The 19,796-nt window shown below is 40.6% G+C and overlaps 1 protein-coding gene across 4 annotated transcripts in view; it reads right to left on the bottom strand.

Annotated features, from left to right (window-relative positions):
- Positions 1–19,394, bottom strand: part of LOC115205442 (protein FAM13B) — a 76,384-nt gene extending 56,990 nt beyond the window's left edge. Inside the window, exon 1 of one of the 4 annotated variants that reach the window (XM_029771422.1) lies at positions 18,823–19,394. The gene's annotated coding sequence lies outside the window, so the exon portion shown is untranslated. The remainder of the gene's footprint in view (positions 1–18,822) is intronic. The other 3 variants (XM_029771421.1, XM_029771420.1, XM_029771423.1) reach the window with 3 other exon arrangements.
- Positions 19,395–19,796: the final 402 nt, after the last annotated feature.

Genomic DNA, 19,796 nt, shown 5'->3' with positions numbered 1-19,796 from the left:
AATTAATCTAGTTGTTATATCCATAACCTTTTTATTCTAAGACAATCAGATGTTTAATTAAGTTGTTGACAATTGTGTAAGTTCCACATTTCAAAGGCTCCACTCAGATAAAAGTATCTTTTTTTTTACCTTCTAAGTGATCATCTTTTATCTAAAATTAAGAGATGTGCTGATATATGCACAGCATATTTTATGAGCATTCATTACTATTTCTTTCCAATTTAAAACATGGGTTTTTCATGCCATCAGTCGTGCCTGTATGTCCCAGTCTCACAGTAGCAACATCATTCGGTTAACTAGAACAAGATAATTGATTTCAGGCATTCACAGATTACATGTTTAAACACATTGTCTTATTTTACTGTTAAAGTAACCTTGCATTGTTATACTTAATAAATTACATTTTAGTACATTTGAAATTTCTCAGGTGGGCTTAAAGGGTACACTAACACAAAAAGCCTTCCCTCTATACCAGGGGTCTCCAACCCTGTTCCTGGAGGGCTATCCTCCTGTAAGTTTTCAGTCCAACCTCAGTTGTAACTAACCTGGTTCAGCTTATCAACCAGCTAATTATTCGAATCAGGTGTGCTAGATTAGAGCGAAAACCTACAGGACGGTAGATCTCCGGGAACAGGGTTAGAGCGAGAACCTACAGGACGGTAGATCTCCAGGAACAGGGTTAGAGCGAGAACCTACAGGACGGTAGATCTCCGGGAACAGGGTTAGAGCGAGAACCTACAGGACGGTAGATCTCCAGGAACAGGGTTAGAGCGAGAACCTACAGGACGGTAGAACTCCGGGAACAGGGTTAGAGCGAGAACCTACAGGACGGTAGATCTCCAGGAACAGGGTTAGAGCGAGAACCTACAGGACGGTAGATCTCCAGGAACAGGGTTAGAGCGAGAACCTACAGGACGGTAGATCTCCGGGAACAGGGTTAGAGCGAGAACCTACAGGACGGTAGATCTCCAGGAACAGGGTTAGAGCGAGAACCTACAGGACGGTAGAACTCCGGGAACAGGATTAGAGTAAGAACCTACAGGACGGTAGATCTCTGGGAACAGGGTTAGAGCGAGAACCTACAGGACGGTAGATCTCTGGGAACAGGGTTGGAGCGAGAACCTACAGGTAGATCTCCAGGAACAGGGTTGGAGAACCCTGCTCTATACAGAATGTAAATGACAAAGCAATATTGTTCAATAATAACTTTGCACAATATTGTAGTCTATAGTGTATATTTATACCCCAAACCATTAGTTTCTAAATATTTGAGTAGACTTTGCTATGGTCTTTTTCACCATAAATCCCTGTTCCAATTAAGCCCAGTATGCTCCTATTAAGCCCAGTATGCTCCTATTAAGCCCAGTATGCTCCTATTAAGCCCAGTATGCTCCTATTAAGCCCAGTATGCTCCTATTAAGCCCAGTATGCTCCTATTAAGCCCATTATGCTCCTATTAAGCCCAGTATGCTCCTATTAAGCCTAGTATGCTCCTATTAAGCCTAGTATGCTCCTATTTGCATTGAAAAACACATGGGGATAGTGTGTTGATTTCCCTAATATTCAATGAACATGAGCATAAATGTTTTTTTGTTCAGATTTATGTTGATTAAAACACATCAAAACTACAGTTATGCACATTGTGCATCTAGCCAGGCTGCCTTTACCAAGATTAGAACCAGTTAGAAAACTCTAAGACATTTGGAAAGGACAGTCATTGATGCAGAGCTAGAAGAAAAAGACCAGGGTTGAAGGACAGAGATAGAAGACCTACAAATGAGGGACAATATGACTATTGGGCAACTACTCATGCACTTTTAGGTGGGGTCATGGTCATATGGTCGTCTTTATTCATCCACGTTAAGAAGACAAATTGAACTAATTAACAACAGCAGTACAGCAAATGTGAATCAGCTTTCAGATAATTCATTGAAAGTTGTGTGTGTTATGGTCTTGTTGCATAGCTTCTTATCCACAGCAGGCCCAGATTTGTGTTCTAACCAAGCAATAAAACACTTGATTCAACTAATCATGTCTTGATTGAAGTCTATGATTAGTTTAATCGGATTTGCACTGGTCAACAACAACTAAAGCCTAAGTCCACATTGATCTCTGTGGATACGACTGGACATACATTCTACTTTCATGAAGAATAGCAATGACCAGTATATTTGAATAACTTTAGAGGAGATTCATTTAAATCACATTTTACATAGTTGGTTTGTAAGTTTTGAACATTTGGAAATTAATTAAAATTGATTATTTAAGAGGTGGGCTTATTTGGATCACCCATGGGCTTAAAGAGTACACTCGGTAACCATTAAACCCAATCCCAACTTTTCACCTATTTTATGAAACATTTGTCTTAAAAATTTAAATTAATTCTAAAAATCAGGCTAGCGTCATATGATCTATTAATCCTAAAACCAGGCTAGCGTCATATGATCTATTAATCCTAAAATCAGGCTAGCGTCATATGATCTATTAATCCTAAAATCAGGCTAGCGTCATATGATCTATTAATCGTAAAATCAGGATAGTGTCATATGATCTATTAATCCTAAAACCAAGCTAGCGTCATATGATCTATTAATCCTAAAACCAGGCTAGCGTCATATGATCTATTAATCGTAAAACCAGGCTAGCGTCATATGATCTATTAATCGTAAAATTAGGCTAGCGTCATGTGTTAACAAACCCAGATGAAGTTCCCACTCCAAGCTCGAGTCACTGTCATGGTGTGAAGGACCTTCTGACTTTCCAAAGGGAAGTGATGTGACATCACCCTGTGTCTCAAATAGCACACTATTCCCTATGTAGTGCACAACATTTGACCAAGGCCCATAGGGTAGTGCACTATATAGGGAGCGATTTGGGATGCACAGTTGTCAACAACCTCTATGAAGCCTTGGTTTATTACAGTGTGCGATTTCCACGGCCATGCAGCATGTTCTTAAATCAGATGTGCTTTTAATTAGGCAAGGGTCACAGACCAACTTGATAGAAAGCTGAGCACAATCTGTGGGATTCATTTAAGATACTCTTTGAAGAAGTAAGGTTTCAGACGTCGTCGGGAAGATGGGCAGGGACTCCGCTGTCCTAGCTTCAGGGGGAGGCTGGTTCCACCATTGGGGTGCCAGGACAGAGAAGAGCTTTGACTGGGCTGAGCAGGAGCTGACCCCCCCCCCCCCGTGGGGGGAGGAGAGCGGGCCAGACAGAACCACCAGGCAATGAGCTGGTTCCTTATTTCTGGCTTGTTCTGCATCTCATTTGCCAGGCCTAGCAGTAGGCTCACTTAGGCATTTTTCAACAATTAAACATCACTAATACTAATGACATTTCAACAAATGAAAAAAACTGAAAAGGCTTAACTTAATCTGCTGAAATCCTGGGAGTTTGACAGGTTATGGACATTTGAGAAGCTCACAACTCCATTGAGACTTGAGTTCCAATCCATTACACTATCATTACCTTACTCAAACACCAACATGTGATTTTCTCTTATCTGATCTCCAGAAGTGATGGAGGGGTTGTGTGTTGGTGGCAGTGTTGAAAGCAAGTAGAGAGCACAACGGAGACGAGGTATGATGACTAAAACACACCCAAGTCATTGACTTCCACCTCGCCAGATTACTATTGTAGGGCTGAGGTGACCGCAAAGTACTGCCTCACCTAACCTCTCAGTGGTACTGGCATGGAAAGAGAACAGGAGATGTTGACAGAGGTTTCACAGCAGGGCAGTGTGGTATTGACTGGAGGGAAGATGGGAGAAGGGTATAGGTTAGGAGGACTTTGACAGAGACCCTATCTGCAATGTCAACACTACAGTTGACCACAATGCTCTTCCTGAGGTTGAACTCTTATTGCGAATGGACTCCTACTTTCTAATTGAGTGTCAATAATATAGGTAGAGAGAGATACAACAGGGGGTAGTAGGGATGGGCCAGGGATGCTATGTTACTGTTGCCTGATCCTCCCATGGTGTTAATAACTAGATACTCTAAGGGATAGGAATGAGAATGGCTTGTTATTTAAACCAGAGGCCAGGGTGGCAGAGGCTGCATTTACACAGGCAGCCCAATTCTGATATTTTTTCCACAAATTGCTCTTTTGACCATTCACATATTTTCATAGAAGTTAAGAGCTGATCTGAACAGTCAAAATACCAATTAGTGGGAAAAAAGATCAGAATTGGGCTGCCTGTACATAAGTTCCAGGTTACAGTGCTGATATACATGTGTACAGGTTGGCAATAGATTGTTCTGTAGATCTTACTGACTACAATAAAACGTGTACTGTTGGGGTACAAGAGGACTGGAGTTGGGAACCACTGCCCTAACACGTAGGCAAAGCTTTTTCAAAACAACAGGATATTTGTGTGTGTGAATTTAATATCTTCTGCGAAATTACCCTAACCTCACCTGAACCTACTAAAATCAAGACCATGACAAAACTACACAGAATGACGTTGCAGACAGAAGCTCCCTTCCAGAGGGCTCAAAGGAAGTAACAAGTGAATTGTAATAATGGTAAGCGCCTCACCAAGGCGTGAGTCATCGTGACAAGAGGCAGTTACCATAACACTAGGCAGATCAAAGTCTGGAATGTTACAACAGAATCCATCTCCATGAGCAGTAGTGGGATCATTCCATTTTAAATACATTAACTCAAGATAGAGCAGAATAATCATTTGAAACAAACTGTAAATACATCCAGAATTTTCCAGAATGAACATTTTAAAAGTAATTTCCTGAATTAACAAAACATTTCAATTGAAGTCGCCCCCTAAGAGCATCAAAGAAGGATCCCAAGATTTGGATCCTACCGGTCCAGAAGGCTTGGAGCTCTGCTGTGCTTCATACATAGTGGGATCAAATCAAATTTGATATCACATGCGCCGAATACAACAGACCTACGTAAGTGAAATGCTTACGAACAAGCCCTTAAACAACAACGCTTTAAGAAGTTAAGAAAAATCCTGCGCCTTCAACTCCACTGCTCTCTCCACTCAATCAACAGGAAACTGGCCTTCCCTGTAGCTCAGTTGGTAGAGCATGGTGTTTGCAACACCAGGGTTGTGGGTTCGATTCCCACGGGGGGCCAGCACAGGAAAAAAATGTATGATATGTATGAAATTGTATGAAATGTATGCATTCACTACTGTAAGTCGCTCTGGATAAGAGCATCTGCTAAAATGACTAAAAATGTTAAAAAAATAATAATAATTAAAACAAAATGGCCTCAATATAGCAGTTGTCAGATGGTGCATCATCCCAACATGTTCATCTTCTGCTGCCAAACACTTCCCTGCCTACGGACATTAGATTACATCAGGTTTTCTAACATTTCACTCATAAAGCTAAACAATCCAAATAACTTATTTCATGGGTCTAGTTATCACGACAAGACATAAGCCTAAAGACATAGGAACACTTTCACTCAATACAAAGTGATAGTCACAACAGCTGCAGTATGTGGAGGGGAAAATTCATACTGGTGCACCACCTGGTTCACAACTGTCCATCTACGCTGCCAGGGACGGCGATGGAAAGGAGTGGCAAATCCAAGACCAGGAGGAGAGTTCACACCAAACAGAGAAATCCCCTGGCCTGATAGACAGCTGATGGCTGTGGTAATCTGAACAGAGACATTCAGCAGGTTTAAAGTACAGGACACCTCAATGCACCTTCTACAAGCATCTGATCACAAGATAGGCCTGTACCCCTTTGGATATAGGCCTACCCAGGTAGGGGCCCCAAGAAGCCAAGTTATTCTAAGGCTCGCCTTTTTCTGTTGAGAGAACCTCTTGGGTTAGCAGGTTAGTTTCACGCTCGACAGGGAATCTGACCAGATTTGGTTATGCTTGGCCCGTTTCCATTACAAAACAATCTCACATGGCAGGAGGCTGTGCACTTAGTGACTTGATGTTCCTTTCCTGCCATTCTTCAACTTATGGGCGGCAGGTAGCCTAGTGGTTAGAGCGTTGGACTAGTAACCGAAAGGTTGCAAGATCAAATCCCCGAGCTGACGAGGTAAAAATCTGTCGTTCTGCCCCTGAACAAGGCAGTTAACCCACTGCTCCTAGGCCATCATTGTAAATAAGAATTTGTTCATAACTGACTTTCCAAGTTAAATAAAAAGGTGAATCCAGGTGAAAACTATGATCCCTTATTGATGTAATTTGTTAAAACCTCTTAAGGATTGGCCCCTTTAAAAAAAAAAAAATCACTTAAAATGACATACCCAAATCTAACTGCCTATAGCAAGGATATGGATATTCGTGATACCATTTGAAAGGAAAAACTTTGAAGTTTGTGGAAATGTGAAATGAATGTAGGAGAATATAACACATTAGATCTGGTAAAAGATAATACAAAATAAACACTTTTTTTTGTACCATCACCTTTGAAATGCAAGAGAAAGGTCATAATGTATTATTCCAGCCCAGGGGCAATTTAGATTTTGGCCACTAGATGGCAGCAGTGTATGTGCAACATTTTAGACTGATCCAATGAACCATTGCATTTCTGATAAAAATAGTAAAGACTGCCCATATGTGACTAATTGGTTTATTAATAACTTTAAGTTCATAACTGCACTCTTTTCAAACAACGGCATGGCATTCTTTCACTGTAATAGCTACTGTAAATTGGACAGTGCAGTTAGATTAACAAGAATTTAAGCTTTCTGCCAATATCATGTGTCTATGTCCTGGGAAATTCTTGTTACTTACAACCTTATGCTAATCGTATTAGCCTACATTAGCTCAATCGTCCCGTGGGGGATCCACCGATCCTGTAGAGGTATCCACTTCCATCAGTGTAGATAAAAGGGGAGAAGACCGGTTAAAGAAGGATTTTTAAGCCTTGAGACAATTGAGACATAAATTGTGTATGTGTGCCCTTCAGAGGGTGAATGGGAAAGACAAAAGAGCAGGGGACATGATAACATTGCATTTGAAGCTAGAAATTGTTGGATGGGGAGACATGGCATTGATTACTCCAAAGAAAATGTAATTGCAGAGCAGAGGACATGACAACAAAGCTTTTTAAGCTAAATATTCGTGTTGGATGTGGGAGACTTTTCTATGTACTGCAGACTATTCTGAGTGACCATTCCATCATATTTCAGGCATCAACTGTACAATAATTTTAAAAAAGTATTTGTGAAAACTAAAATGCATGTTGGGGTCATAGCTATGTCTAATGTTAACATGAATACTAAACCAAAATTAAAACGTAGCTAGCGATCTCTGGAAGGGCTAATGGTAGCTTGCTGATTAGTATATTTGCGACTTAGGTTGTTAAAGGGTAATGGAAAAACTTCAGGAAGTAGATCCAAGCAAAAATATGTTTTCAGTCCACTAATACTAAACATGTGCTTGTAACAGAAAAATCTCTATATTTAGTATTTTGATCTTGAACAATGTTTATTAGAAGTCTGGGTAGCGCCATCTTGAATTTCCATACTAACGACTGACGCCAATGCGTCGCTGGTAGGAGTGAGCAAAATGTGAGTTTTAGCGTGACTACCGAAAGTGAATGCTGCCACTGGCAGGCACCTTTCCTCTACTGGACCTGAAAGGTTTCTCACAACTGACATCACTGAGATCAGGACATCAATAAAGGTAAGAAACAATTTGTTTTTATTTTGGATATCTATATGCACGAGTTTTTTCAGATTGATTAGTCTGTGAAATGAAATTGATAACAAGGCGAGTAGACTAGCTATAGTAATTATCTAGCAAGCTAACTACATAAAAACAACATAATATATCAAGTTATCTGTGATAGCTAGGATTCCTAACAATAGTAAGCCTGCTGGATGTTGATTGCAAGAATGTATGTAGCCTAAGCCTGAAGATATGATCACAAATGTGCCTCTATTTATGCGTGGGAAAAATCTGTTCTCAAGTTTCCAACAACAACAAATACTTTGAGCTGATTAATTGGTGATTTTAGTGTTATGTCCAACAACAAAAAGCATATACCGATCTATAACGACTTGAAATCTAATGCTGGTAGTCAGCTTTGTAACTAAACTATCCTGGTGTAGCTGGTTCATGACAGCTACTTACATGCATACATCATATTATTTCAGTTATGGACTATCAGATAACATTGTTATATGTTCTCAAATGAAAACCTTTGGATGATAAAATGTAACTTTGTCGCCTTGCAAGCCGATTAAAAACTTGTACAATTCCCTTTATGTGCTACTTGGGGAAGACGAGGACAAAGAGGATGAGATTGCAATGGAGGAGCTGGAGGAAGTTAGAGCCACCATGTGGTCCCTCTCAGCTCAGATTTTTGACTGGAAAGTAACTGAATGTACTATTAGGCATATTATATATATATAAAAAAATTGTTTTTTTTGTTTTTTTTAAATACTCACTCTGTCTGTAGGACCCTGTGGTGGATGTCAGCTCTCAGACCTTTGTGAGGAGGACGACACTATAGACATGTCTCCTGTGAGCCAGGCAGTCAATAGCTGCCCCCACGGTGACAAGGATAGGCAGGGGCTGGAGAGACTGGACAACATGCTGCTGTGGCTGCAAACAGGGCTGAGGGACAATCACACCCTCACATGACACAGACATACATACCATACATAGCTACGAGCAAAGAGAAATCCTAGTCTTCACCCAGTAGCTCAGATTGTCATCGGTCTTTTCCCTTTTCTTGCAAGTGTAACTGATGTGAAATGGCTAGTTAGCGGTGGTGCGCGCTAATAGCGTTTCAAATCGGGTGACGTCACTCGCTCTGAGACCTGAAGTAGTTGTTCCCCTTGCTCTGCAAGGGCCGCGGCTTTTGTGGCGCGATGGGTAACGATGCTTCGTGGGTGTCAGTTAATGTGTGCAGAGGGTCCCTGGTTCAAGCCCAGGTTAGGGCGAGGAGAGGGACGGAAGCTATATTGTTACACAAGCTTTTAATTTGTTCCCATTCTGACTGGTCCTGTATTCAAATCAAAGTTTTTTAGTCCATACCCAGTTTAGCAGATTTTATAGCGGGCACAGCCAAATGCTTACTAGGCTATAGACTTAGTGGAATGTATGCAAGAAGAATGGAAGTTGTAAAAGCCAAATGTCTTATTCTTACAAAATATTTTAAATTCCTGTTGAATTTTGATGACATTCCTGAGATGAATGTTGTATGTACAGTTGAAGTCAGAAGTCTACATACACTTAGGTTGGAGTCATTAAAACCTGTTTTTCAACCACTCCACTAATTTCTTTTTAACAAACTATAGTTTTGGGAAGTCGGTTAGGACATCTACTTTGTGCATGATACAAGTAATTTTTCCAACAATTGTTTACAGACAGATTATTTCACTGTATCACATTTACATTACATTTTAGTCATTTAGCAGACGCTCTTATCCAGAGCGACTTACAGTTGTGAATGCATACATTTCATACTTTTTTCCCCCTCCGTACTGGTCCCCCGTGGGAATCGAACCCACAACCCTGGCGTTGCAAACACCATGCTCTACCAACTGAGCCACATGACCCAATTCCAGTGGGTCAGAAGTTTACATACACTAAGTTGACTGTTCCTTTAAACAGCTTGGAAAATTCCAGAAAATGTCATGGCTTTAGAAGCTTCCGATAGGCTAACTGACATAATTTGAGTCAATTGGAGGTGTACCTGAGGATGCATTTCAAGGCCTTCCTCCAAACTCAGAGCCTCTTTGCTTGACATCATGGGAAAATCAAAAGAAATCAGCCAAGACTGGAGGTCAACCGATTATGATTTTTCAATGCCGATTATTGGAGGGCCAAAAAAGCCGATGCATATGCATATATGCATATATATATATATATAATGTAATAACGACAATTACAACAATACTGAATGAACACTTATTTTAACTTAATATAATACATAAAAAAAAATCTATTTAGTCTCAAATAAATAATGAAATATGTTCAATTTGGTTTAAATAATGGAAAAACAAAGTGTTGGAGAAGAAAGTAAAAGTGCAATATGTGCCATTTAAAAAAGCTAACGTTTAAGTTCCTTGCTCAGAACATGAGAACATATGAAAGCTGGTGGTTCCTTTTAACATGAGTCTTCAATATTCCCATGTAAGAAGTTTTAGGTTGTAGTTATTATAGGACTATTTCTCTCTATACCATTTGTATTTCATATACCTTTGGATGTTCTTATAGGCACTATAGTATTGCCAGCCTAATCTCGGGAGTTGATAGGCTTGAAGTCATAAACAGCGCAATGTTTTTACACATTGCGAAGAGCTGCTGGCAAACGCAGTAAAGTGCTGTTTGAATGAATGCTTACGAGCCTGCTGCTGCCTACCACCGCTCAGTCAGACAGCTCTATCAAATCATAGACAATTATAATAACACAGAAATACGAGCCTTAGGTCATTAATATGGTCAAATCTGGAAACTATCATTTCGAAAACAAAACGTTTATTCTTTCAGTAAATAAGGAACCGTTCCGTATTTTATCTAACGAGTGGCATCCATAAGTCTAAATATTGTTGTTACATTGCACAACCTTCAATGTTATGTCATAATTCCGTAAAATTCTGGCAAATTAGGTCGCAACAAGCTAGGCGGCCCAAACTGTTGCACGTACCCTGACTCCGCGTGCAATAAACGCAAGAGAAGTGACACAATTTCCCTAGTTTAATATTGCCTGCTATCATGAATTTCTTTTAACTAAATATGCAGGTTTAAAAAAATATACTTCTGTGTATTGATTTTAAGAAAGGAATTGATGTTTATGGTTAGGTACATTCGTGCAACGACAGTGCTTTGTTTCGCGAATGCGCTTGCTAAATCACCCGTTTGGCGAAGTAGCCTGTGATTCAATGATAAATTAACAGGCACCGCATCGATTATATGCAACGCAGGACAAGCTAGATAAACTAGTAATATTATCAACCATGTGTAGTTAACTTCTTTGGGATAGGGGGCAGTATTTTCACGGCCGGATAAAAAAACGTACCCGATTTAATCTGGTTACTACTCCTGCCCAGAAACTAGAATATGCATATTATTAGTAGATTTGGACACTGAAGTTTCTAAAACTGTTTGAATAGTGTCCGTGAGTATAACAGAACTCACATGGCAGGCAAAAACCTGAGAAAATTCCAAGCAGGAAGTGGAAAGTCTGAGAATTGTAGTTCTTTTGATTCTCTATCAAAACTACAGTGTCTGGAAAATGGCTGTGTGATTATTTTTGTCTATGTACTCTCCTAACATAATCTAATGTTTTGCTTTCGCTGTAAAGCCTTTTTGAAATCGGACAATGTGGTTAGATTAACGAGAAGTTTATCTTTAAAATTGTGTAAAATAGTTGTATGTTTGAGAAAGTTGAATTATGACATTGTTGTTTTTGAATTTTCCGCCCTGATATTTCACTGGCTGTGTCCCACCTAGCCAATAGAAGTTAATCGGTCGGCCTCTAGAGGAAACAGATACAAAAGTATCTATATCCACAGTAAAACAAGTCCTATATCGACATAACCCGAAAGGCTGATCAGCAAAGAAAAAGCCACTGCTCCAAAACTGCCATAAAAAAGCCAGACTATGGTTTGCAACTGCACATGGGGACAAAGATCGTACTTTTTGGATAAATGTCCTCTGGTCTGATGAAACAAAAATAGAACTGTTTGGCCATAATGACCATCATTATGTTTGGAGGAAAAAGGGGGAGGCTTGCAAGCCGAAGAACACCATCCCAACCGTGAAGTACGAGGGTGGCAGCATCATGTTGTGGGGGTGCTTGGCTGCAGGAGGGGCTGGTGCACTTCACAAAATAGATGGCATCATGAGGATGGAAAATGATGTGGATATATTGAAGAAATATCTCAAGACATCAGTCAGGAAGTTAAAGCTTGGTCGCAAATGGGTCTTCCAAATGGACAATGATCCCAAGCATACTTCCAAAGTTGTGGCAAAATGTCTTAAGGACAACAAAGTAAAGGTATTGGAATGGCCATCACAAAGCCCTGACCTCAATCCTATAGAAAACTTGTGGGCAGAACTGAAAAAGCATGTGCAAGCAAGGAGGCCTACAAACCTAACTAAGTTACACCAGCTCTGTCAGGAGAAATGGGCCAAAATTCTCCCAACTTACTGTGGGAAGCTTGTGGAAGGCTACCCGAAACATTTGACCCAAGTTAAACAATTTAAAAGGCAATGCTACCAAGTACTAATTGAGTGTATGTAAACTTCTGACTTCAACTGTAGGTTGTTATGGTTATGATAGCATGATGTAACTTTGTTTTCAGTTGTGAATGAGAATGTATTCCCCTAACCTTATTCTTACAATAAAGTTAATTTATTCAAATTATATTACTTGTGTATGTCTTTCCTTATCAATGTACGACTAAATTTGTAATATGTTTTGGTGCATATGTGTTTAATATGCTATGCAGATAAGAGCGTGTCAGATCACAGAACATACCAGAGTAATACATGCCACCAGTCACTAAAACGTCTGTACCTCATTCACAGTAAAAGGCATTACTATTCTGATTTCAGATTATCAATCTTTACAAAATAAGGAAGACTCAATATGCTCTAAGAGTTTCTATATCTTCATTAGGACGGGGTTCTAAAACTTTTTGGGGCCGGGGACCCTTTTGTGATAGCAAATTCATCAGGGACCCCCTCGTGATCAGAACATAAAATCGAGTCAGATTCTTTGAAAAGTCTACAAGGAGTTTTAGTATGACGTCTGCAGCGCATGGCTGGACGAACCAAGTCTCAGGTCAGGGGAAAGAACATTTAAAAGGCCCGCCTCTTATTAGAGAAACTTTCAAGCTAAATTCCTGCAATTCTAAATATTTTGTCAAGGGGCAGAGAGATTTTTCATTGTTGGTGCAGCTTTAAAGCTAATATCCTGCAATTCTACACATTTTGCGATGAGGCAGAGAGAAAACTTCGCTGTTTTAAAGCTTTTATGTGCATTTAAGTACATACATTTTCAGTTGAAAGTACTGTGGATACCAATATCCCTGTGAGCCTCCCAGGCCCTTGGTTCCCAGGGTTGAGAACAAACTGTAGATGAATAATATTACATTGTATTATAAACTGAACAAAAAAATAAACATATAAAAAAAGTGTTGATCCCATGTTTCATGAGCTGAAATAATAGATCCCAAAAATGTTCAATACGCACAAAAATCTTAATTCTCTCAAATTTGTATACATCCCTGTTAGTTAGCATTTATCCTTTGCCAAGATAATCCATCCACCTGACAGGTGTGGGGTATCAAGAAGCTGATTAAACAGCATGATCTTACAAAATAAAAAGGCCACTAAAATGTGCAGATTTGTCACACAAAACAATGTCACAGATGTCTCAAGTTGAGGGAGCATGCAATTGGTATGCTGACTGCAGCAATGTCCACCAGAGCTGTTGCCAGAAACTTACGTTAATTTCTCTACCATAAGCCGACTCCCAAGTTGTTTTAGAGAATTTGGCAGTACGTCCAACCGGCCTCAATGTGTATGGTGTTGTGTGCGCGAGCGGTTTGCTGATGTCAACGTTGTGAACAGAGTGCCCCATGGTGGCGGTGGGGTTATGGTATGGGCAAGCACACAGTGCATTCAGAAAGAATTCAGACCCCTTGATGTTTTCCACATTTTGTTACGTTACAGTAACAAACAAACCGTAACAATTAAAATTGATTTAACCCATCTACACACAATACCCCATAATGACAAAGCAACACCAGGTTTAGAATTTTTTTCAAATGTCTTATGTAACTATATATACTGCTCAAAAAAATAAAAAGGGAACACTTAAACAACACATCCTAGATCTGAATGAAATAAATAATCTTATTAAATACTTTTTTCTTTACATAGTTGAATGTGCTGACAACAAAATCACAAAAATAATCAATGGAAATCCAATTTATCAACCCATGGAGGTCTGGATTTGGAGTCACACTCAAAATGAAAGTGGAAAACCACACTACAGGCTGATCCAACTTTGATGTAATGTCCTTAAAACAAGTCAAAATGAGGCTCAGTAGTGTGTGTGGTCTCCACGTGCCTGTATGACCTCCCTACAACGCCTGGGCATGCTCTTGATGAGGTGGCAGATGGTCTCCTGAGGGATCTCCTCCCAGACCTGGACTAAAGCATCCGCCAACTCCTGGACAGTCTGTGGTGCAACGTGGCGTTGGTGGATGGAGCGAGACATGATGTCCCAGATGTGCGGGCCAGTCCATAGCATCAATGCCTTCCTCTTGCAGGAACTGCTGACACACTCCAGCCACATGAGGTCTAGCATTGTCTTGCATTAGGAGGAACCCAGGGCCAACCGCACCAGCATATGGTCTCACAAGGGGTCTGAGGATCTCATCTCGGTACCTAATGGCAGTCAGGCTACCTCTGGCGAGCACATGGAGGGCTGTGCGGCCCCCCAAAGAAATGCCACCCCACACCATGACTGACCCACCGCCAAACCGGTCATGCTGGAGGATGTTGCAGGCAGCAGAACGTTCTCCACGGCATCTCCAGACTCTGTCACGTCTGTCACATGTGCTCAGTGTGAACCTGCTTTCATCTGAAGAGCACAGGGCGCCAGTGGCGAATTTGCCAATCTTGGTGTTCTCTGGCAAATGCCAAACGTCCTGCACGGTGTTGGGCTGTAAGCAAAACCCCCACCTGTGGACGTCGGGCCCTCATTCCACCCTCATGGAGTCTGTTTCTGACCGTTTGAGCAGACACATGCACATTTGTGGCCTGCTGGAGGTCATTTTGCAGGGCTCTGGCAGTGCTCCTCCTGCTCCTCCTTGCACAAAGGCGGAGGTAGCGGTCCTGCTGCTGGGTTGTTGCCCTCCTACGGCCTCCTCCACGTCTCCTGATGTACTGGCCTGTCTCCTGGTAGCGCCTCCATGCTCTGGACACTACGCTGACAGACACAGCAAACCTTCTTGCCACAGCTCGCATTGATGTGCCATCCTGGATGAGCTGCACTACCTGAGCCATGTGTGTTGGTTGTAGACTCCGTCTCATGCTACCACTAGAGTGAAAGCACCGCCAGCATTCAAAAGTGACCAAAACAGCCAGGAAGCATAGGAACTGAGAAGTGATCTGTGGTCCCCACCTGCAGAACCACTCCTTTATTGGGGGTGTCTTGCTAATTGCCTATAACTTCCACCTGTTGTCTATTCCATTTGCACAACAGCATGTGAAATTTATTGTCAATCAGTGTTGCTTCCTAAGTGGACAGTTTGATTTCACAGAAGTGTGATTGACTTGGAGTTACATTGTGTTGTTTAAGTGTTCCCTTTATTTTTTTGAGCAGTGTATATTACATTTACATAAGTATTCAGACCCTTTACTCAGTACTTTGTTGAAGCACCTTTGGCAGCAATTAGTCTCGAGTCTTCTTGGGTATGAAGCTACAAGCTTGGCACACCTGTATTTGGGGAGTTTCTCCCATTCTTCTCTGCAGATCCTCTCAAGCTCTGTCAGGTTGGATGGGGAGCGTCGCTGCACAGCCATCTTCAGGTCTCTCCAGAGATGTTCGTTCGATCCGGTTCAAGTCCGGGCTCTGGCTGGGCCACTCAAGGACATTCAAAGACTTGTCCCAAAGCCACTTATTTGTTGTCTTGGCTGTTTGCTTAGGGTCGTTGTCCTGTTGGAAGATGAACCTTCGCCCCAGTCTAAGATCCTGAGCGCTCTGGAGCAGGTTTTCGTCAAGGATCTATGTACTTTGCGCTGTTCATCTTTCCCTCGATCCTGACTAGTCTACCAGTCCCTGCCGCTGAGAAACATCAACACAGCATGATGTGGCCATCACCACGCTTCACCGTAGGGAAGGTTTCCTCCAGGCGTGACGCTTGGCATTCATTCCAAAGAGTTCCATCTTGGTTTCATCAGACCAGAGAATCTTGTTTCTCATGGTCTGAGAGTCCTTTAACTCCAAGTGGGCTATCCCTAGATCTGTGCCTCGACACAATCCTGTCTCTGAGCACTAAGGACAATTCCTTTGACCTCATGGCTTGGTTTTTGCTCTGACATGCACTGTCAACTGTGGGATCTTATAGACAGGTGTGTGCCTTTCCAAATCACATCCAATCAATTGAATTTACCATAAGCGGACTCCAATCAAGACATAGAAACATCTCAAGGATGATCAAAGAAAACAGGATGCACCTGAGCTCAATTTTGAGTCTCTTAGCAAATGGTCTGAATACTTATGTAAATAAGGTATTCGTTTTTTTTTTTTTTTAATACATTTGCAAAAATGTAAAAAACCCATTTTAGTTGTCATTATGGGGTATTGTGTGTAGATTGACTAAATTAATAAAAAAATCCTTGTCAATTTTTGAATAAGCCTGTAACATAAAATGTGGAAAAACTCAAGGGGTCTGAATACTTTCCGAATGCACTGTAAGTTAGACAATGAACACAGTTGCATTTTATCGATGGCACTTTCAATGCACAGTGATACCATGACAAGATCCTGAGGCCCATTGTCGTGCCATTCATCCGCCGCCATCACCTTATGTTGCATGATAATACACGGCCCCATGTCGCAAGGATCTGTACACAATTCCTGGAAGCTGAAAATGTCCCAGTTCTTCCACGGCCTGTATGCTCAGACATGTCACCCATTGAGCATGTTTGGGATCCTCTGGATTGAAGTGTATGACAGTCTTCCAGTTCCCGCCAATATCCAGCAACTTCGCACAACCATTGAAGAGGAATGGGATAACATTCCACAATCAACAGCCTGATTATGTGAAGGAGATGTGTCACACCAGATATTGACTGGTTTCCTGATATTTTTATTTAAGGTATCTGTGACCAACAGATGCATGTGTATTCCCAGTCATGTGAAATCCATAGATTAGGGCCTAATGAATTTTAAAAAAAATGACTGATTTCCTAATTATGATCTGTAACTCAGTAAAATCTTTTAAATTGTTGCATTTAGATTTTTGTTCAGTATACTGCACACGTTAAACTTATTCCACTGATAGCTTGGCCAAAAGCTGTTTAATCTCTTAGTAATATTCATTTAAAAAGGTTATAGATTTTTTACATCTGGCTGCGGACCCCATGCACTACCTCGGATCCCACTTTGACAACCCCTGCATTAGAAAGTTTTGTATTTAGGAGTTGTTTGGCGTATAAGACATTTTCACAGGTGTTTTTTCTTGACTGATTACCATTTGACTGATGTGGTGCTATTGTCAGTGCGTGACTTGGGCCGGAGTGCTGTACCGGCCCTTCTACCGGCCCAGGTTCACACACAGATGCAAAAAAGGTTGATCAAAACGGAATGAAGGCAGGATCTGAATAGCAATGGAGAGTGAGAATGAATTTCCTGATTCTGCTTTGTTCAAGTTTATTTGCCGCTAGTCTGAATCCGTGCGTGACAGTAGGCTGTTCGAGATTTCGCAGATTGAAAATGTGCCAGTATGTATGTGCATGATGCGCTGTTACAAACCTCATTTGACAACTTGGAAGGTCATGAAAAGTCATGGAAATTTGTTTCATAATTTCTGTTAATGTCATTCATGAAGGCACACTTAAATATTATCAATCACTTAAAAATCTACAGTATCAGCCATTATCGGAATGACCCTTCAGTGTCTGTGTGTGCTGCATGTGTGCCGTTGCCCGAGGACGTGGGGACATTTCAGCAGCAGGTATAAAATAATGGCAGGCTAACTAGATAGCCAATTTAAAATATAACTAACAGCAGTTCTTGCTAGTTAATTATAGTTAAGCATTAATGTCATCTTTCTACAAGCACTGAAACTTTGGAAAGATGGGATTTCCCTATTAAATAGCGGCAATGTAATTACGACAACGTTAAAAATATTCTAATAGCCTAATTGACAAAACGTACTGTGCATAGATCTCCCCCGAAATATGAATACTTGATCCTTATAAATAAACATGTCTAGTTAGATACCTTGCTTTGAAGTAGCCTACCTTATCCATTTGATCCCTGATTTATTAATTTTATAAAGACAAAAGTATTTGGTTGTAAAGTTGCCTGCACAACCAGGAGCTCCACAGATGGAGGGTTGACAACCTGTAACTAACAGTACAGTTCTACTTTGTGGGAGGTTAAGTGCCTTGATCAAGGGCACAACGGCAAGTCTACATGGGATCAGACACAGCAGCCTTCTGGTGTCAATCTTTTTCTATGTAGGCTATAATAAGTGATGAAAATGTGGTCAAAATTCAGAGAAGTCATGGAAAATGTGTATAAACCCTTAACAGTGAATAATCAGAGGTCTCTATAGCATAATGTAATTTGTTAATTTCGGTGAACATAGTCTAATGGACCGACTTGGAAAGATGAAAGCTCCTGCACTGTAATCATTTGAAAGAGCCGTTTCTCAGCTTTCAAAATATGTATCATGTTTTCATATATGGTTTGACACCAGCAAAGTATGTTCATTAATGTACGCAGAGGTCATGGTTTCAGTAAATTCAGCAATTCCAAAACTCTCCTACCGATGATGCAACAATGCCAATATGGCGATTTACAGTTAGCTGGTGTTCTAAAGCCAAACGTTAGTGTTTTAATTCCCCTTTAAGTTAGCTAGCAAAAGCTGCTTTTCCAAGCTTGCCAACGTTTGCTAGCTAGCATACAATTCTTGGCAATGGTTTAAATGAAAACAATGAACATTTTTCGCAAGACGTTTTGTTAAATTCATAAACACCACACAGCCTGTGAATGTGACTACAGAACAATGCAATTATTTAGCCAAACAAACAGCAAAACATACATGTACACATAATTAGGAAATGTAAGCTAGCATGCTAACGATGTTAGCTAAACTGGCGAGCAAATGTGCACCTACCAGGTCAAATCCAACAGGAACGGAGAGCAAGAACCATCAATTCTTGTTTTGAGTCTTTAATTGACGTCTTAACGGACGACAAATTTGATCAAAATGAAACAGATATTAGCAAACAAACAATGTCGAGAACACAGCTAGCTATTTGAAAACAATTCGGTTCCTGTTTTGTTAAAATTCAGATGCCGTTCACAGCTCACACCCACAAGAGATGAAGCTGCCAAACGTTATCCCCGCCTCTCCTATCGAACAGGTTTGTATTCATAAGGCACTAAACGAACAAAAAATACTAAAACAGGAAGGGACTACATGAACTTGTCCAATAAGAACAGCTTGTTCTCGTTTTTTGGTGCACATTTTGTTTAACGTTTTTCTACGTTGTGCTCTAATGAATATCACCCAGATGCACCACCAGACAACCAAATTGAAAACTTCCTCATCCATCCACATCGCATCTCATATCAGTAGCAGCAAGCAAACACCACCATCTGAATGCCAGATACACTAACAGTATTGCAACCGACTCAAATGCAGAATATATATCTATATATATCATATCTAGCTAGATTTTGGCATTACATATTTTGAAGAGACAGTCACAGTTCAGACAACCTGAATGTTTACCAGATGTTTTTCAGGTAAATGTACATACAGTAATGCTGCCTAAAAAAATAATTGACCATATGAATAACTATGCAAGTATCAAATTGTCTATACATACAATTGCTGTCGTTCACATATCATTTTTAACAAATTAAAATATATGGCCTGGAAATAATAATTATAACGTATAACGTAGCTACTGCTTGAAAATGCATTGGTCACTTCGGGCTAAAAGGTTGAACTTTTCAGACTGTCCCAACCTGAATATATTCGATCAATAGATTCGACATGATTACAAACCAAAGATGACTTTATTTGATACAGACTGTGTATCTTGGATTTGAAATGTAATAATTTGGGACTGTCCACAATGA

This window comes from Salmo trutta, chromosome 13, assembly GCF_901001165.1.
Source record: "Salmo trutta chromosome 13, fSalTru1.1, whole genome shotgun sequence".
Lineage (NCBI taxonomy): Eukaryota > Metazoa > Chordata > Actinopteri > Salmoniformes > Salmonidae > Salmo > Salmo trutta.
The sequence above is the reverse complement of the archived record's forward strand: the minus strand, read 5'-3'. Positions and strand labels throughout refer to the sequence as shown.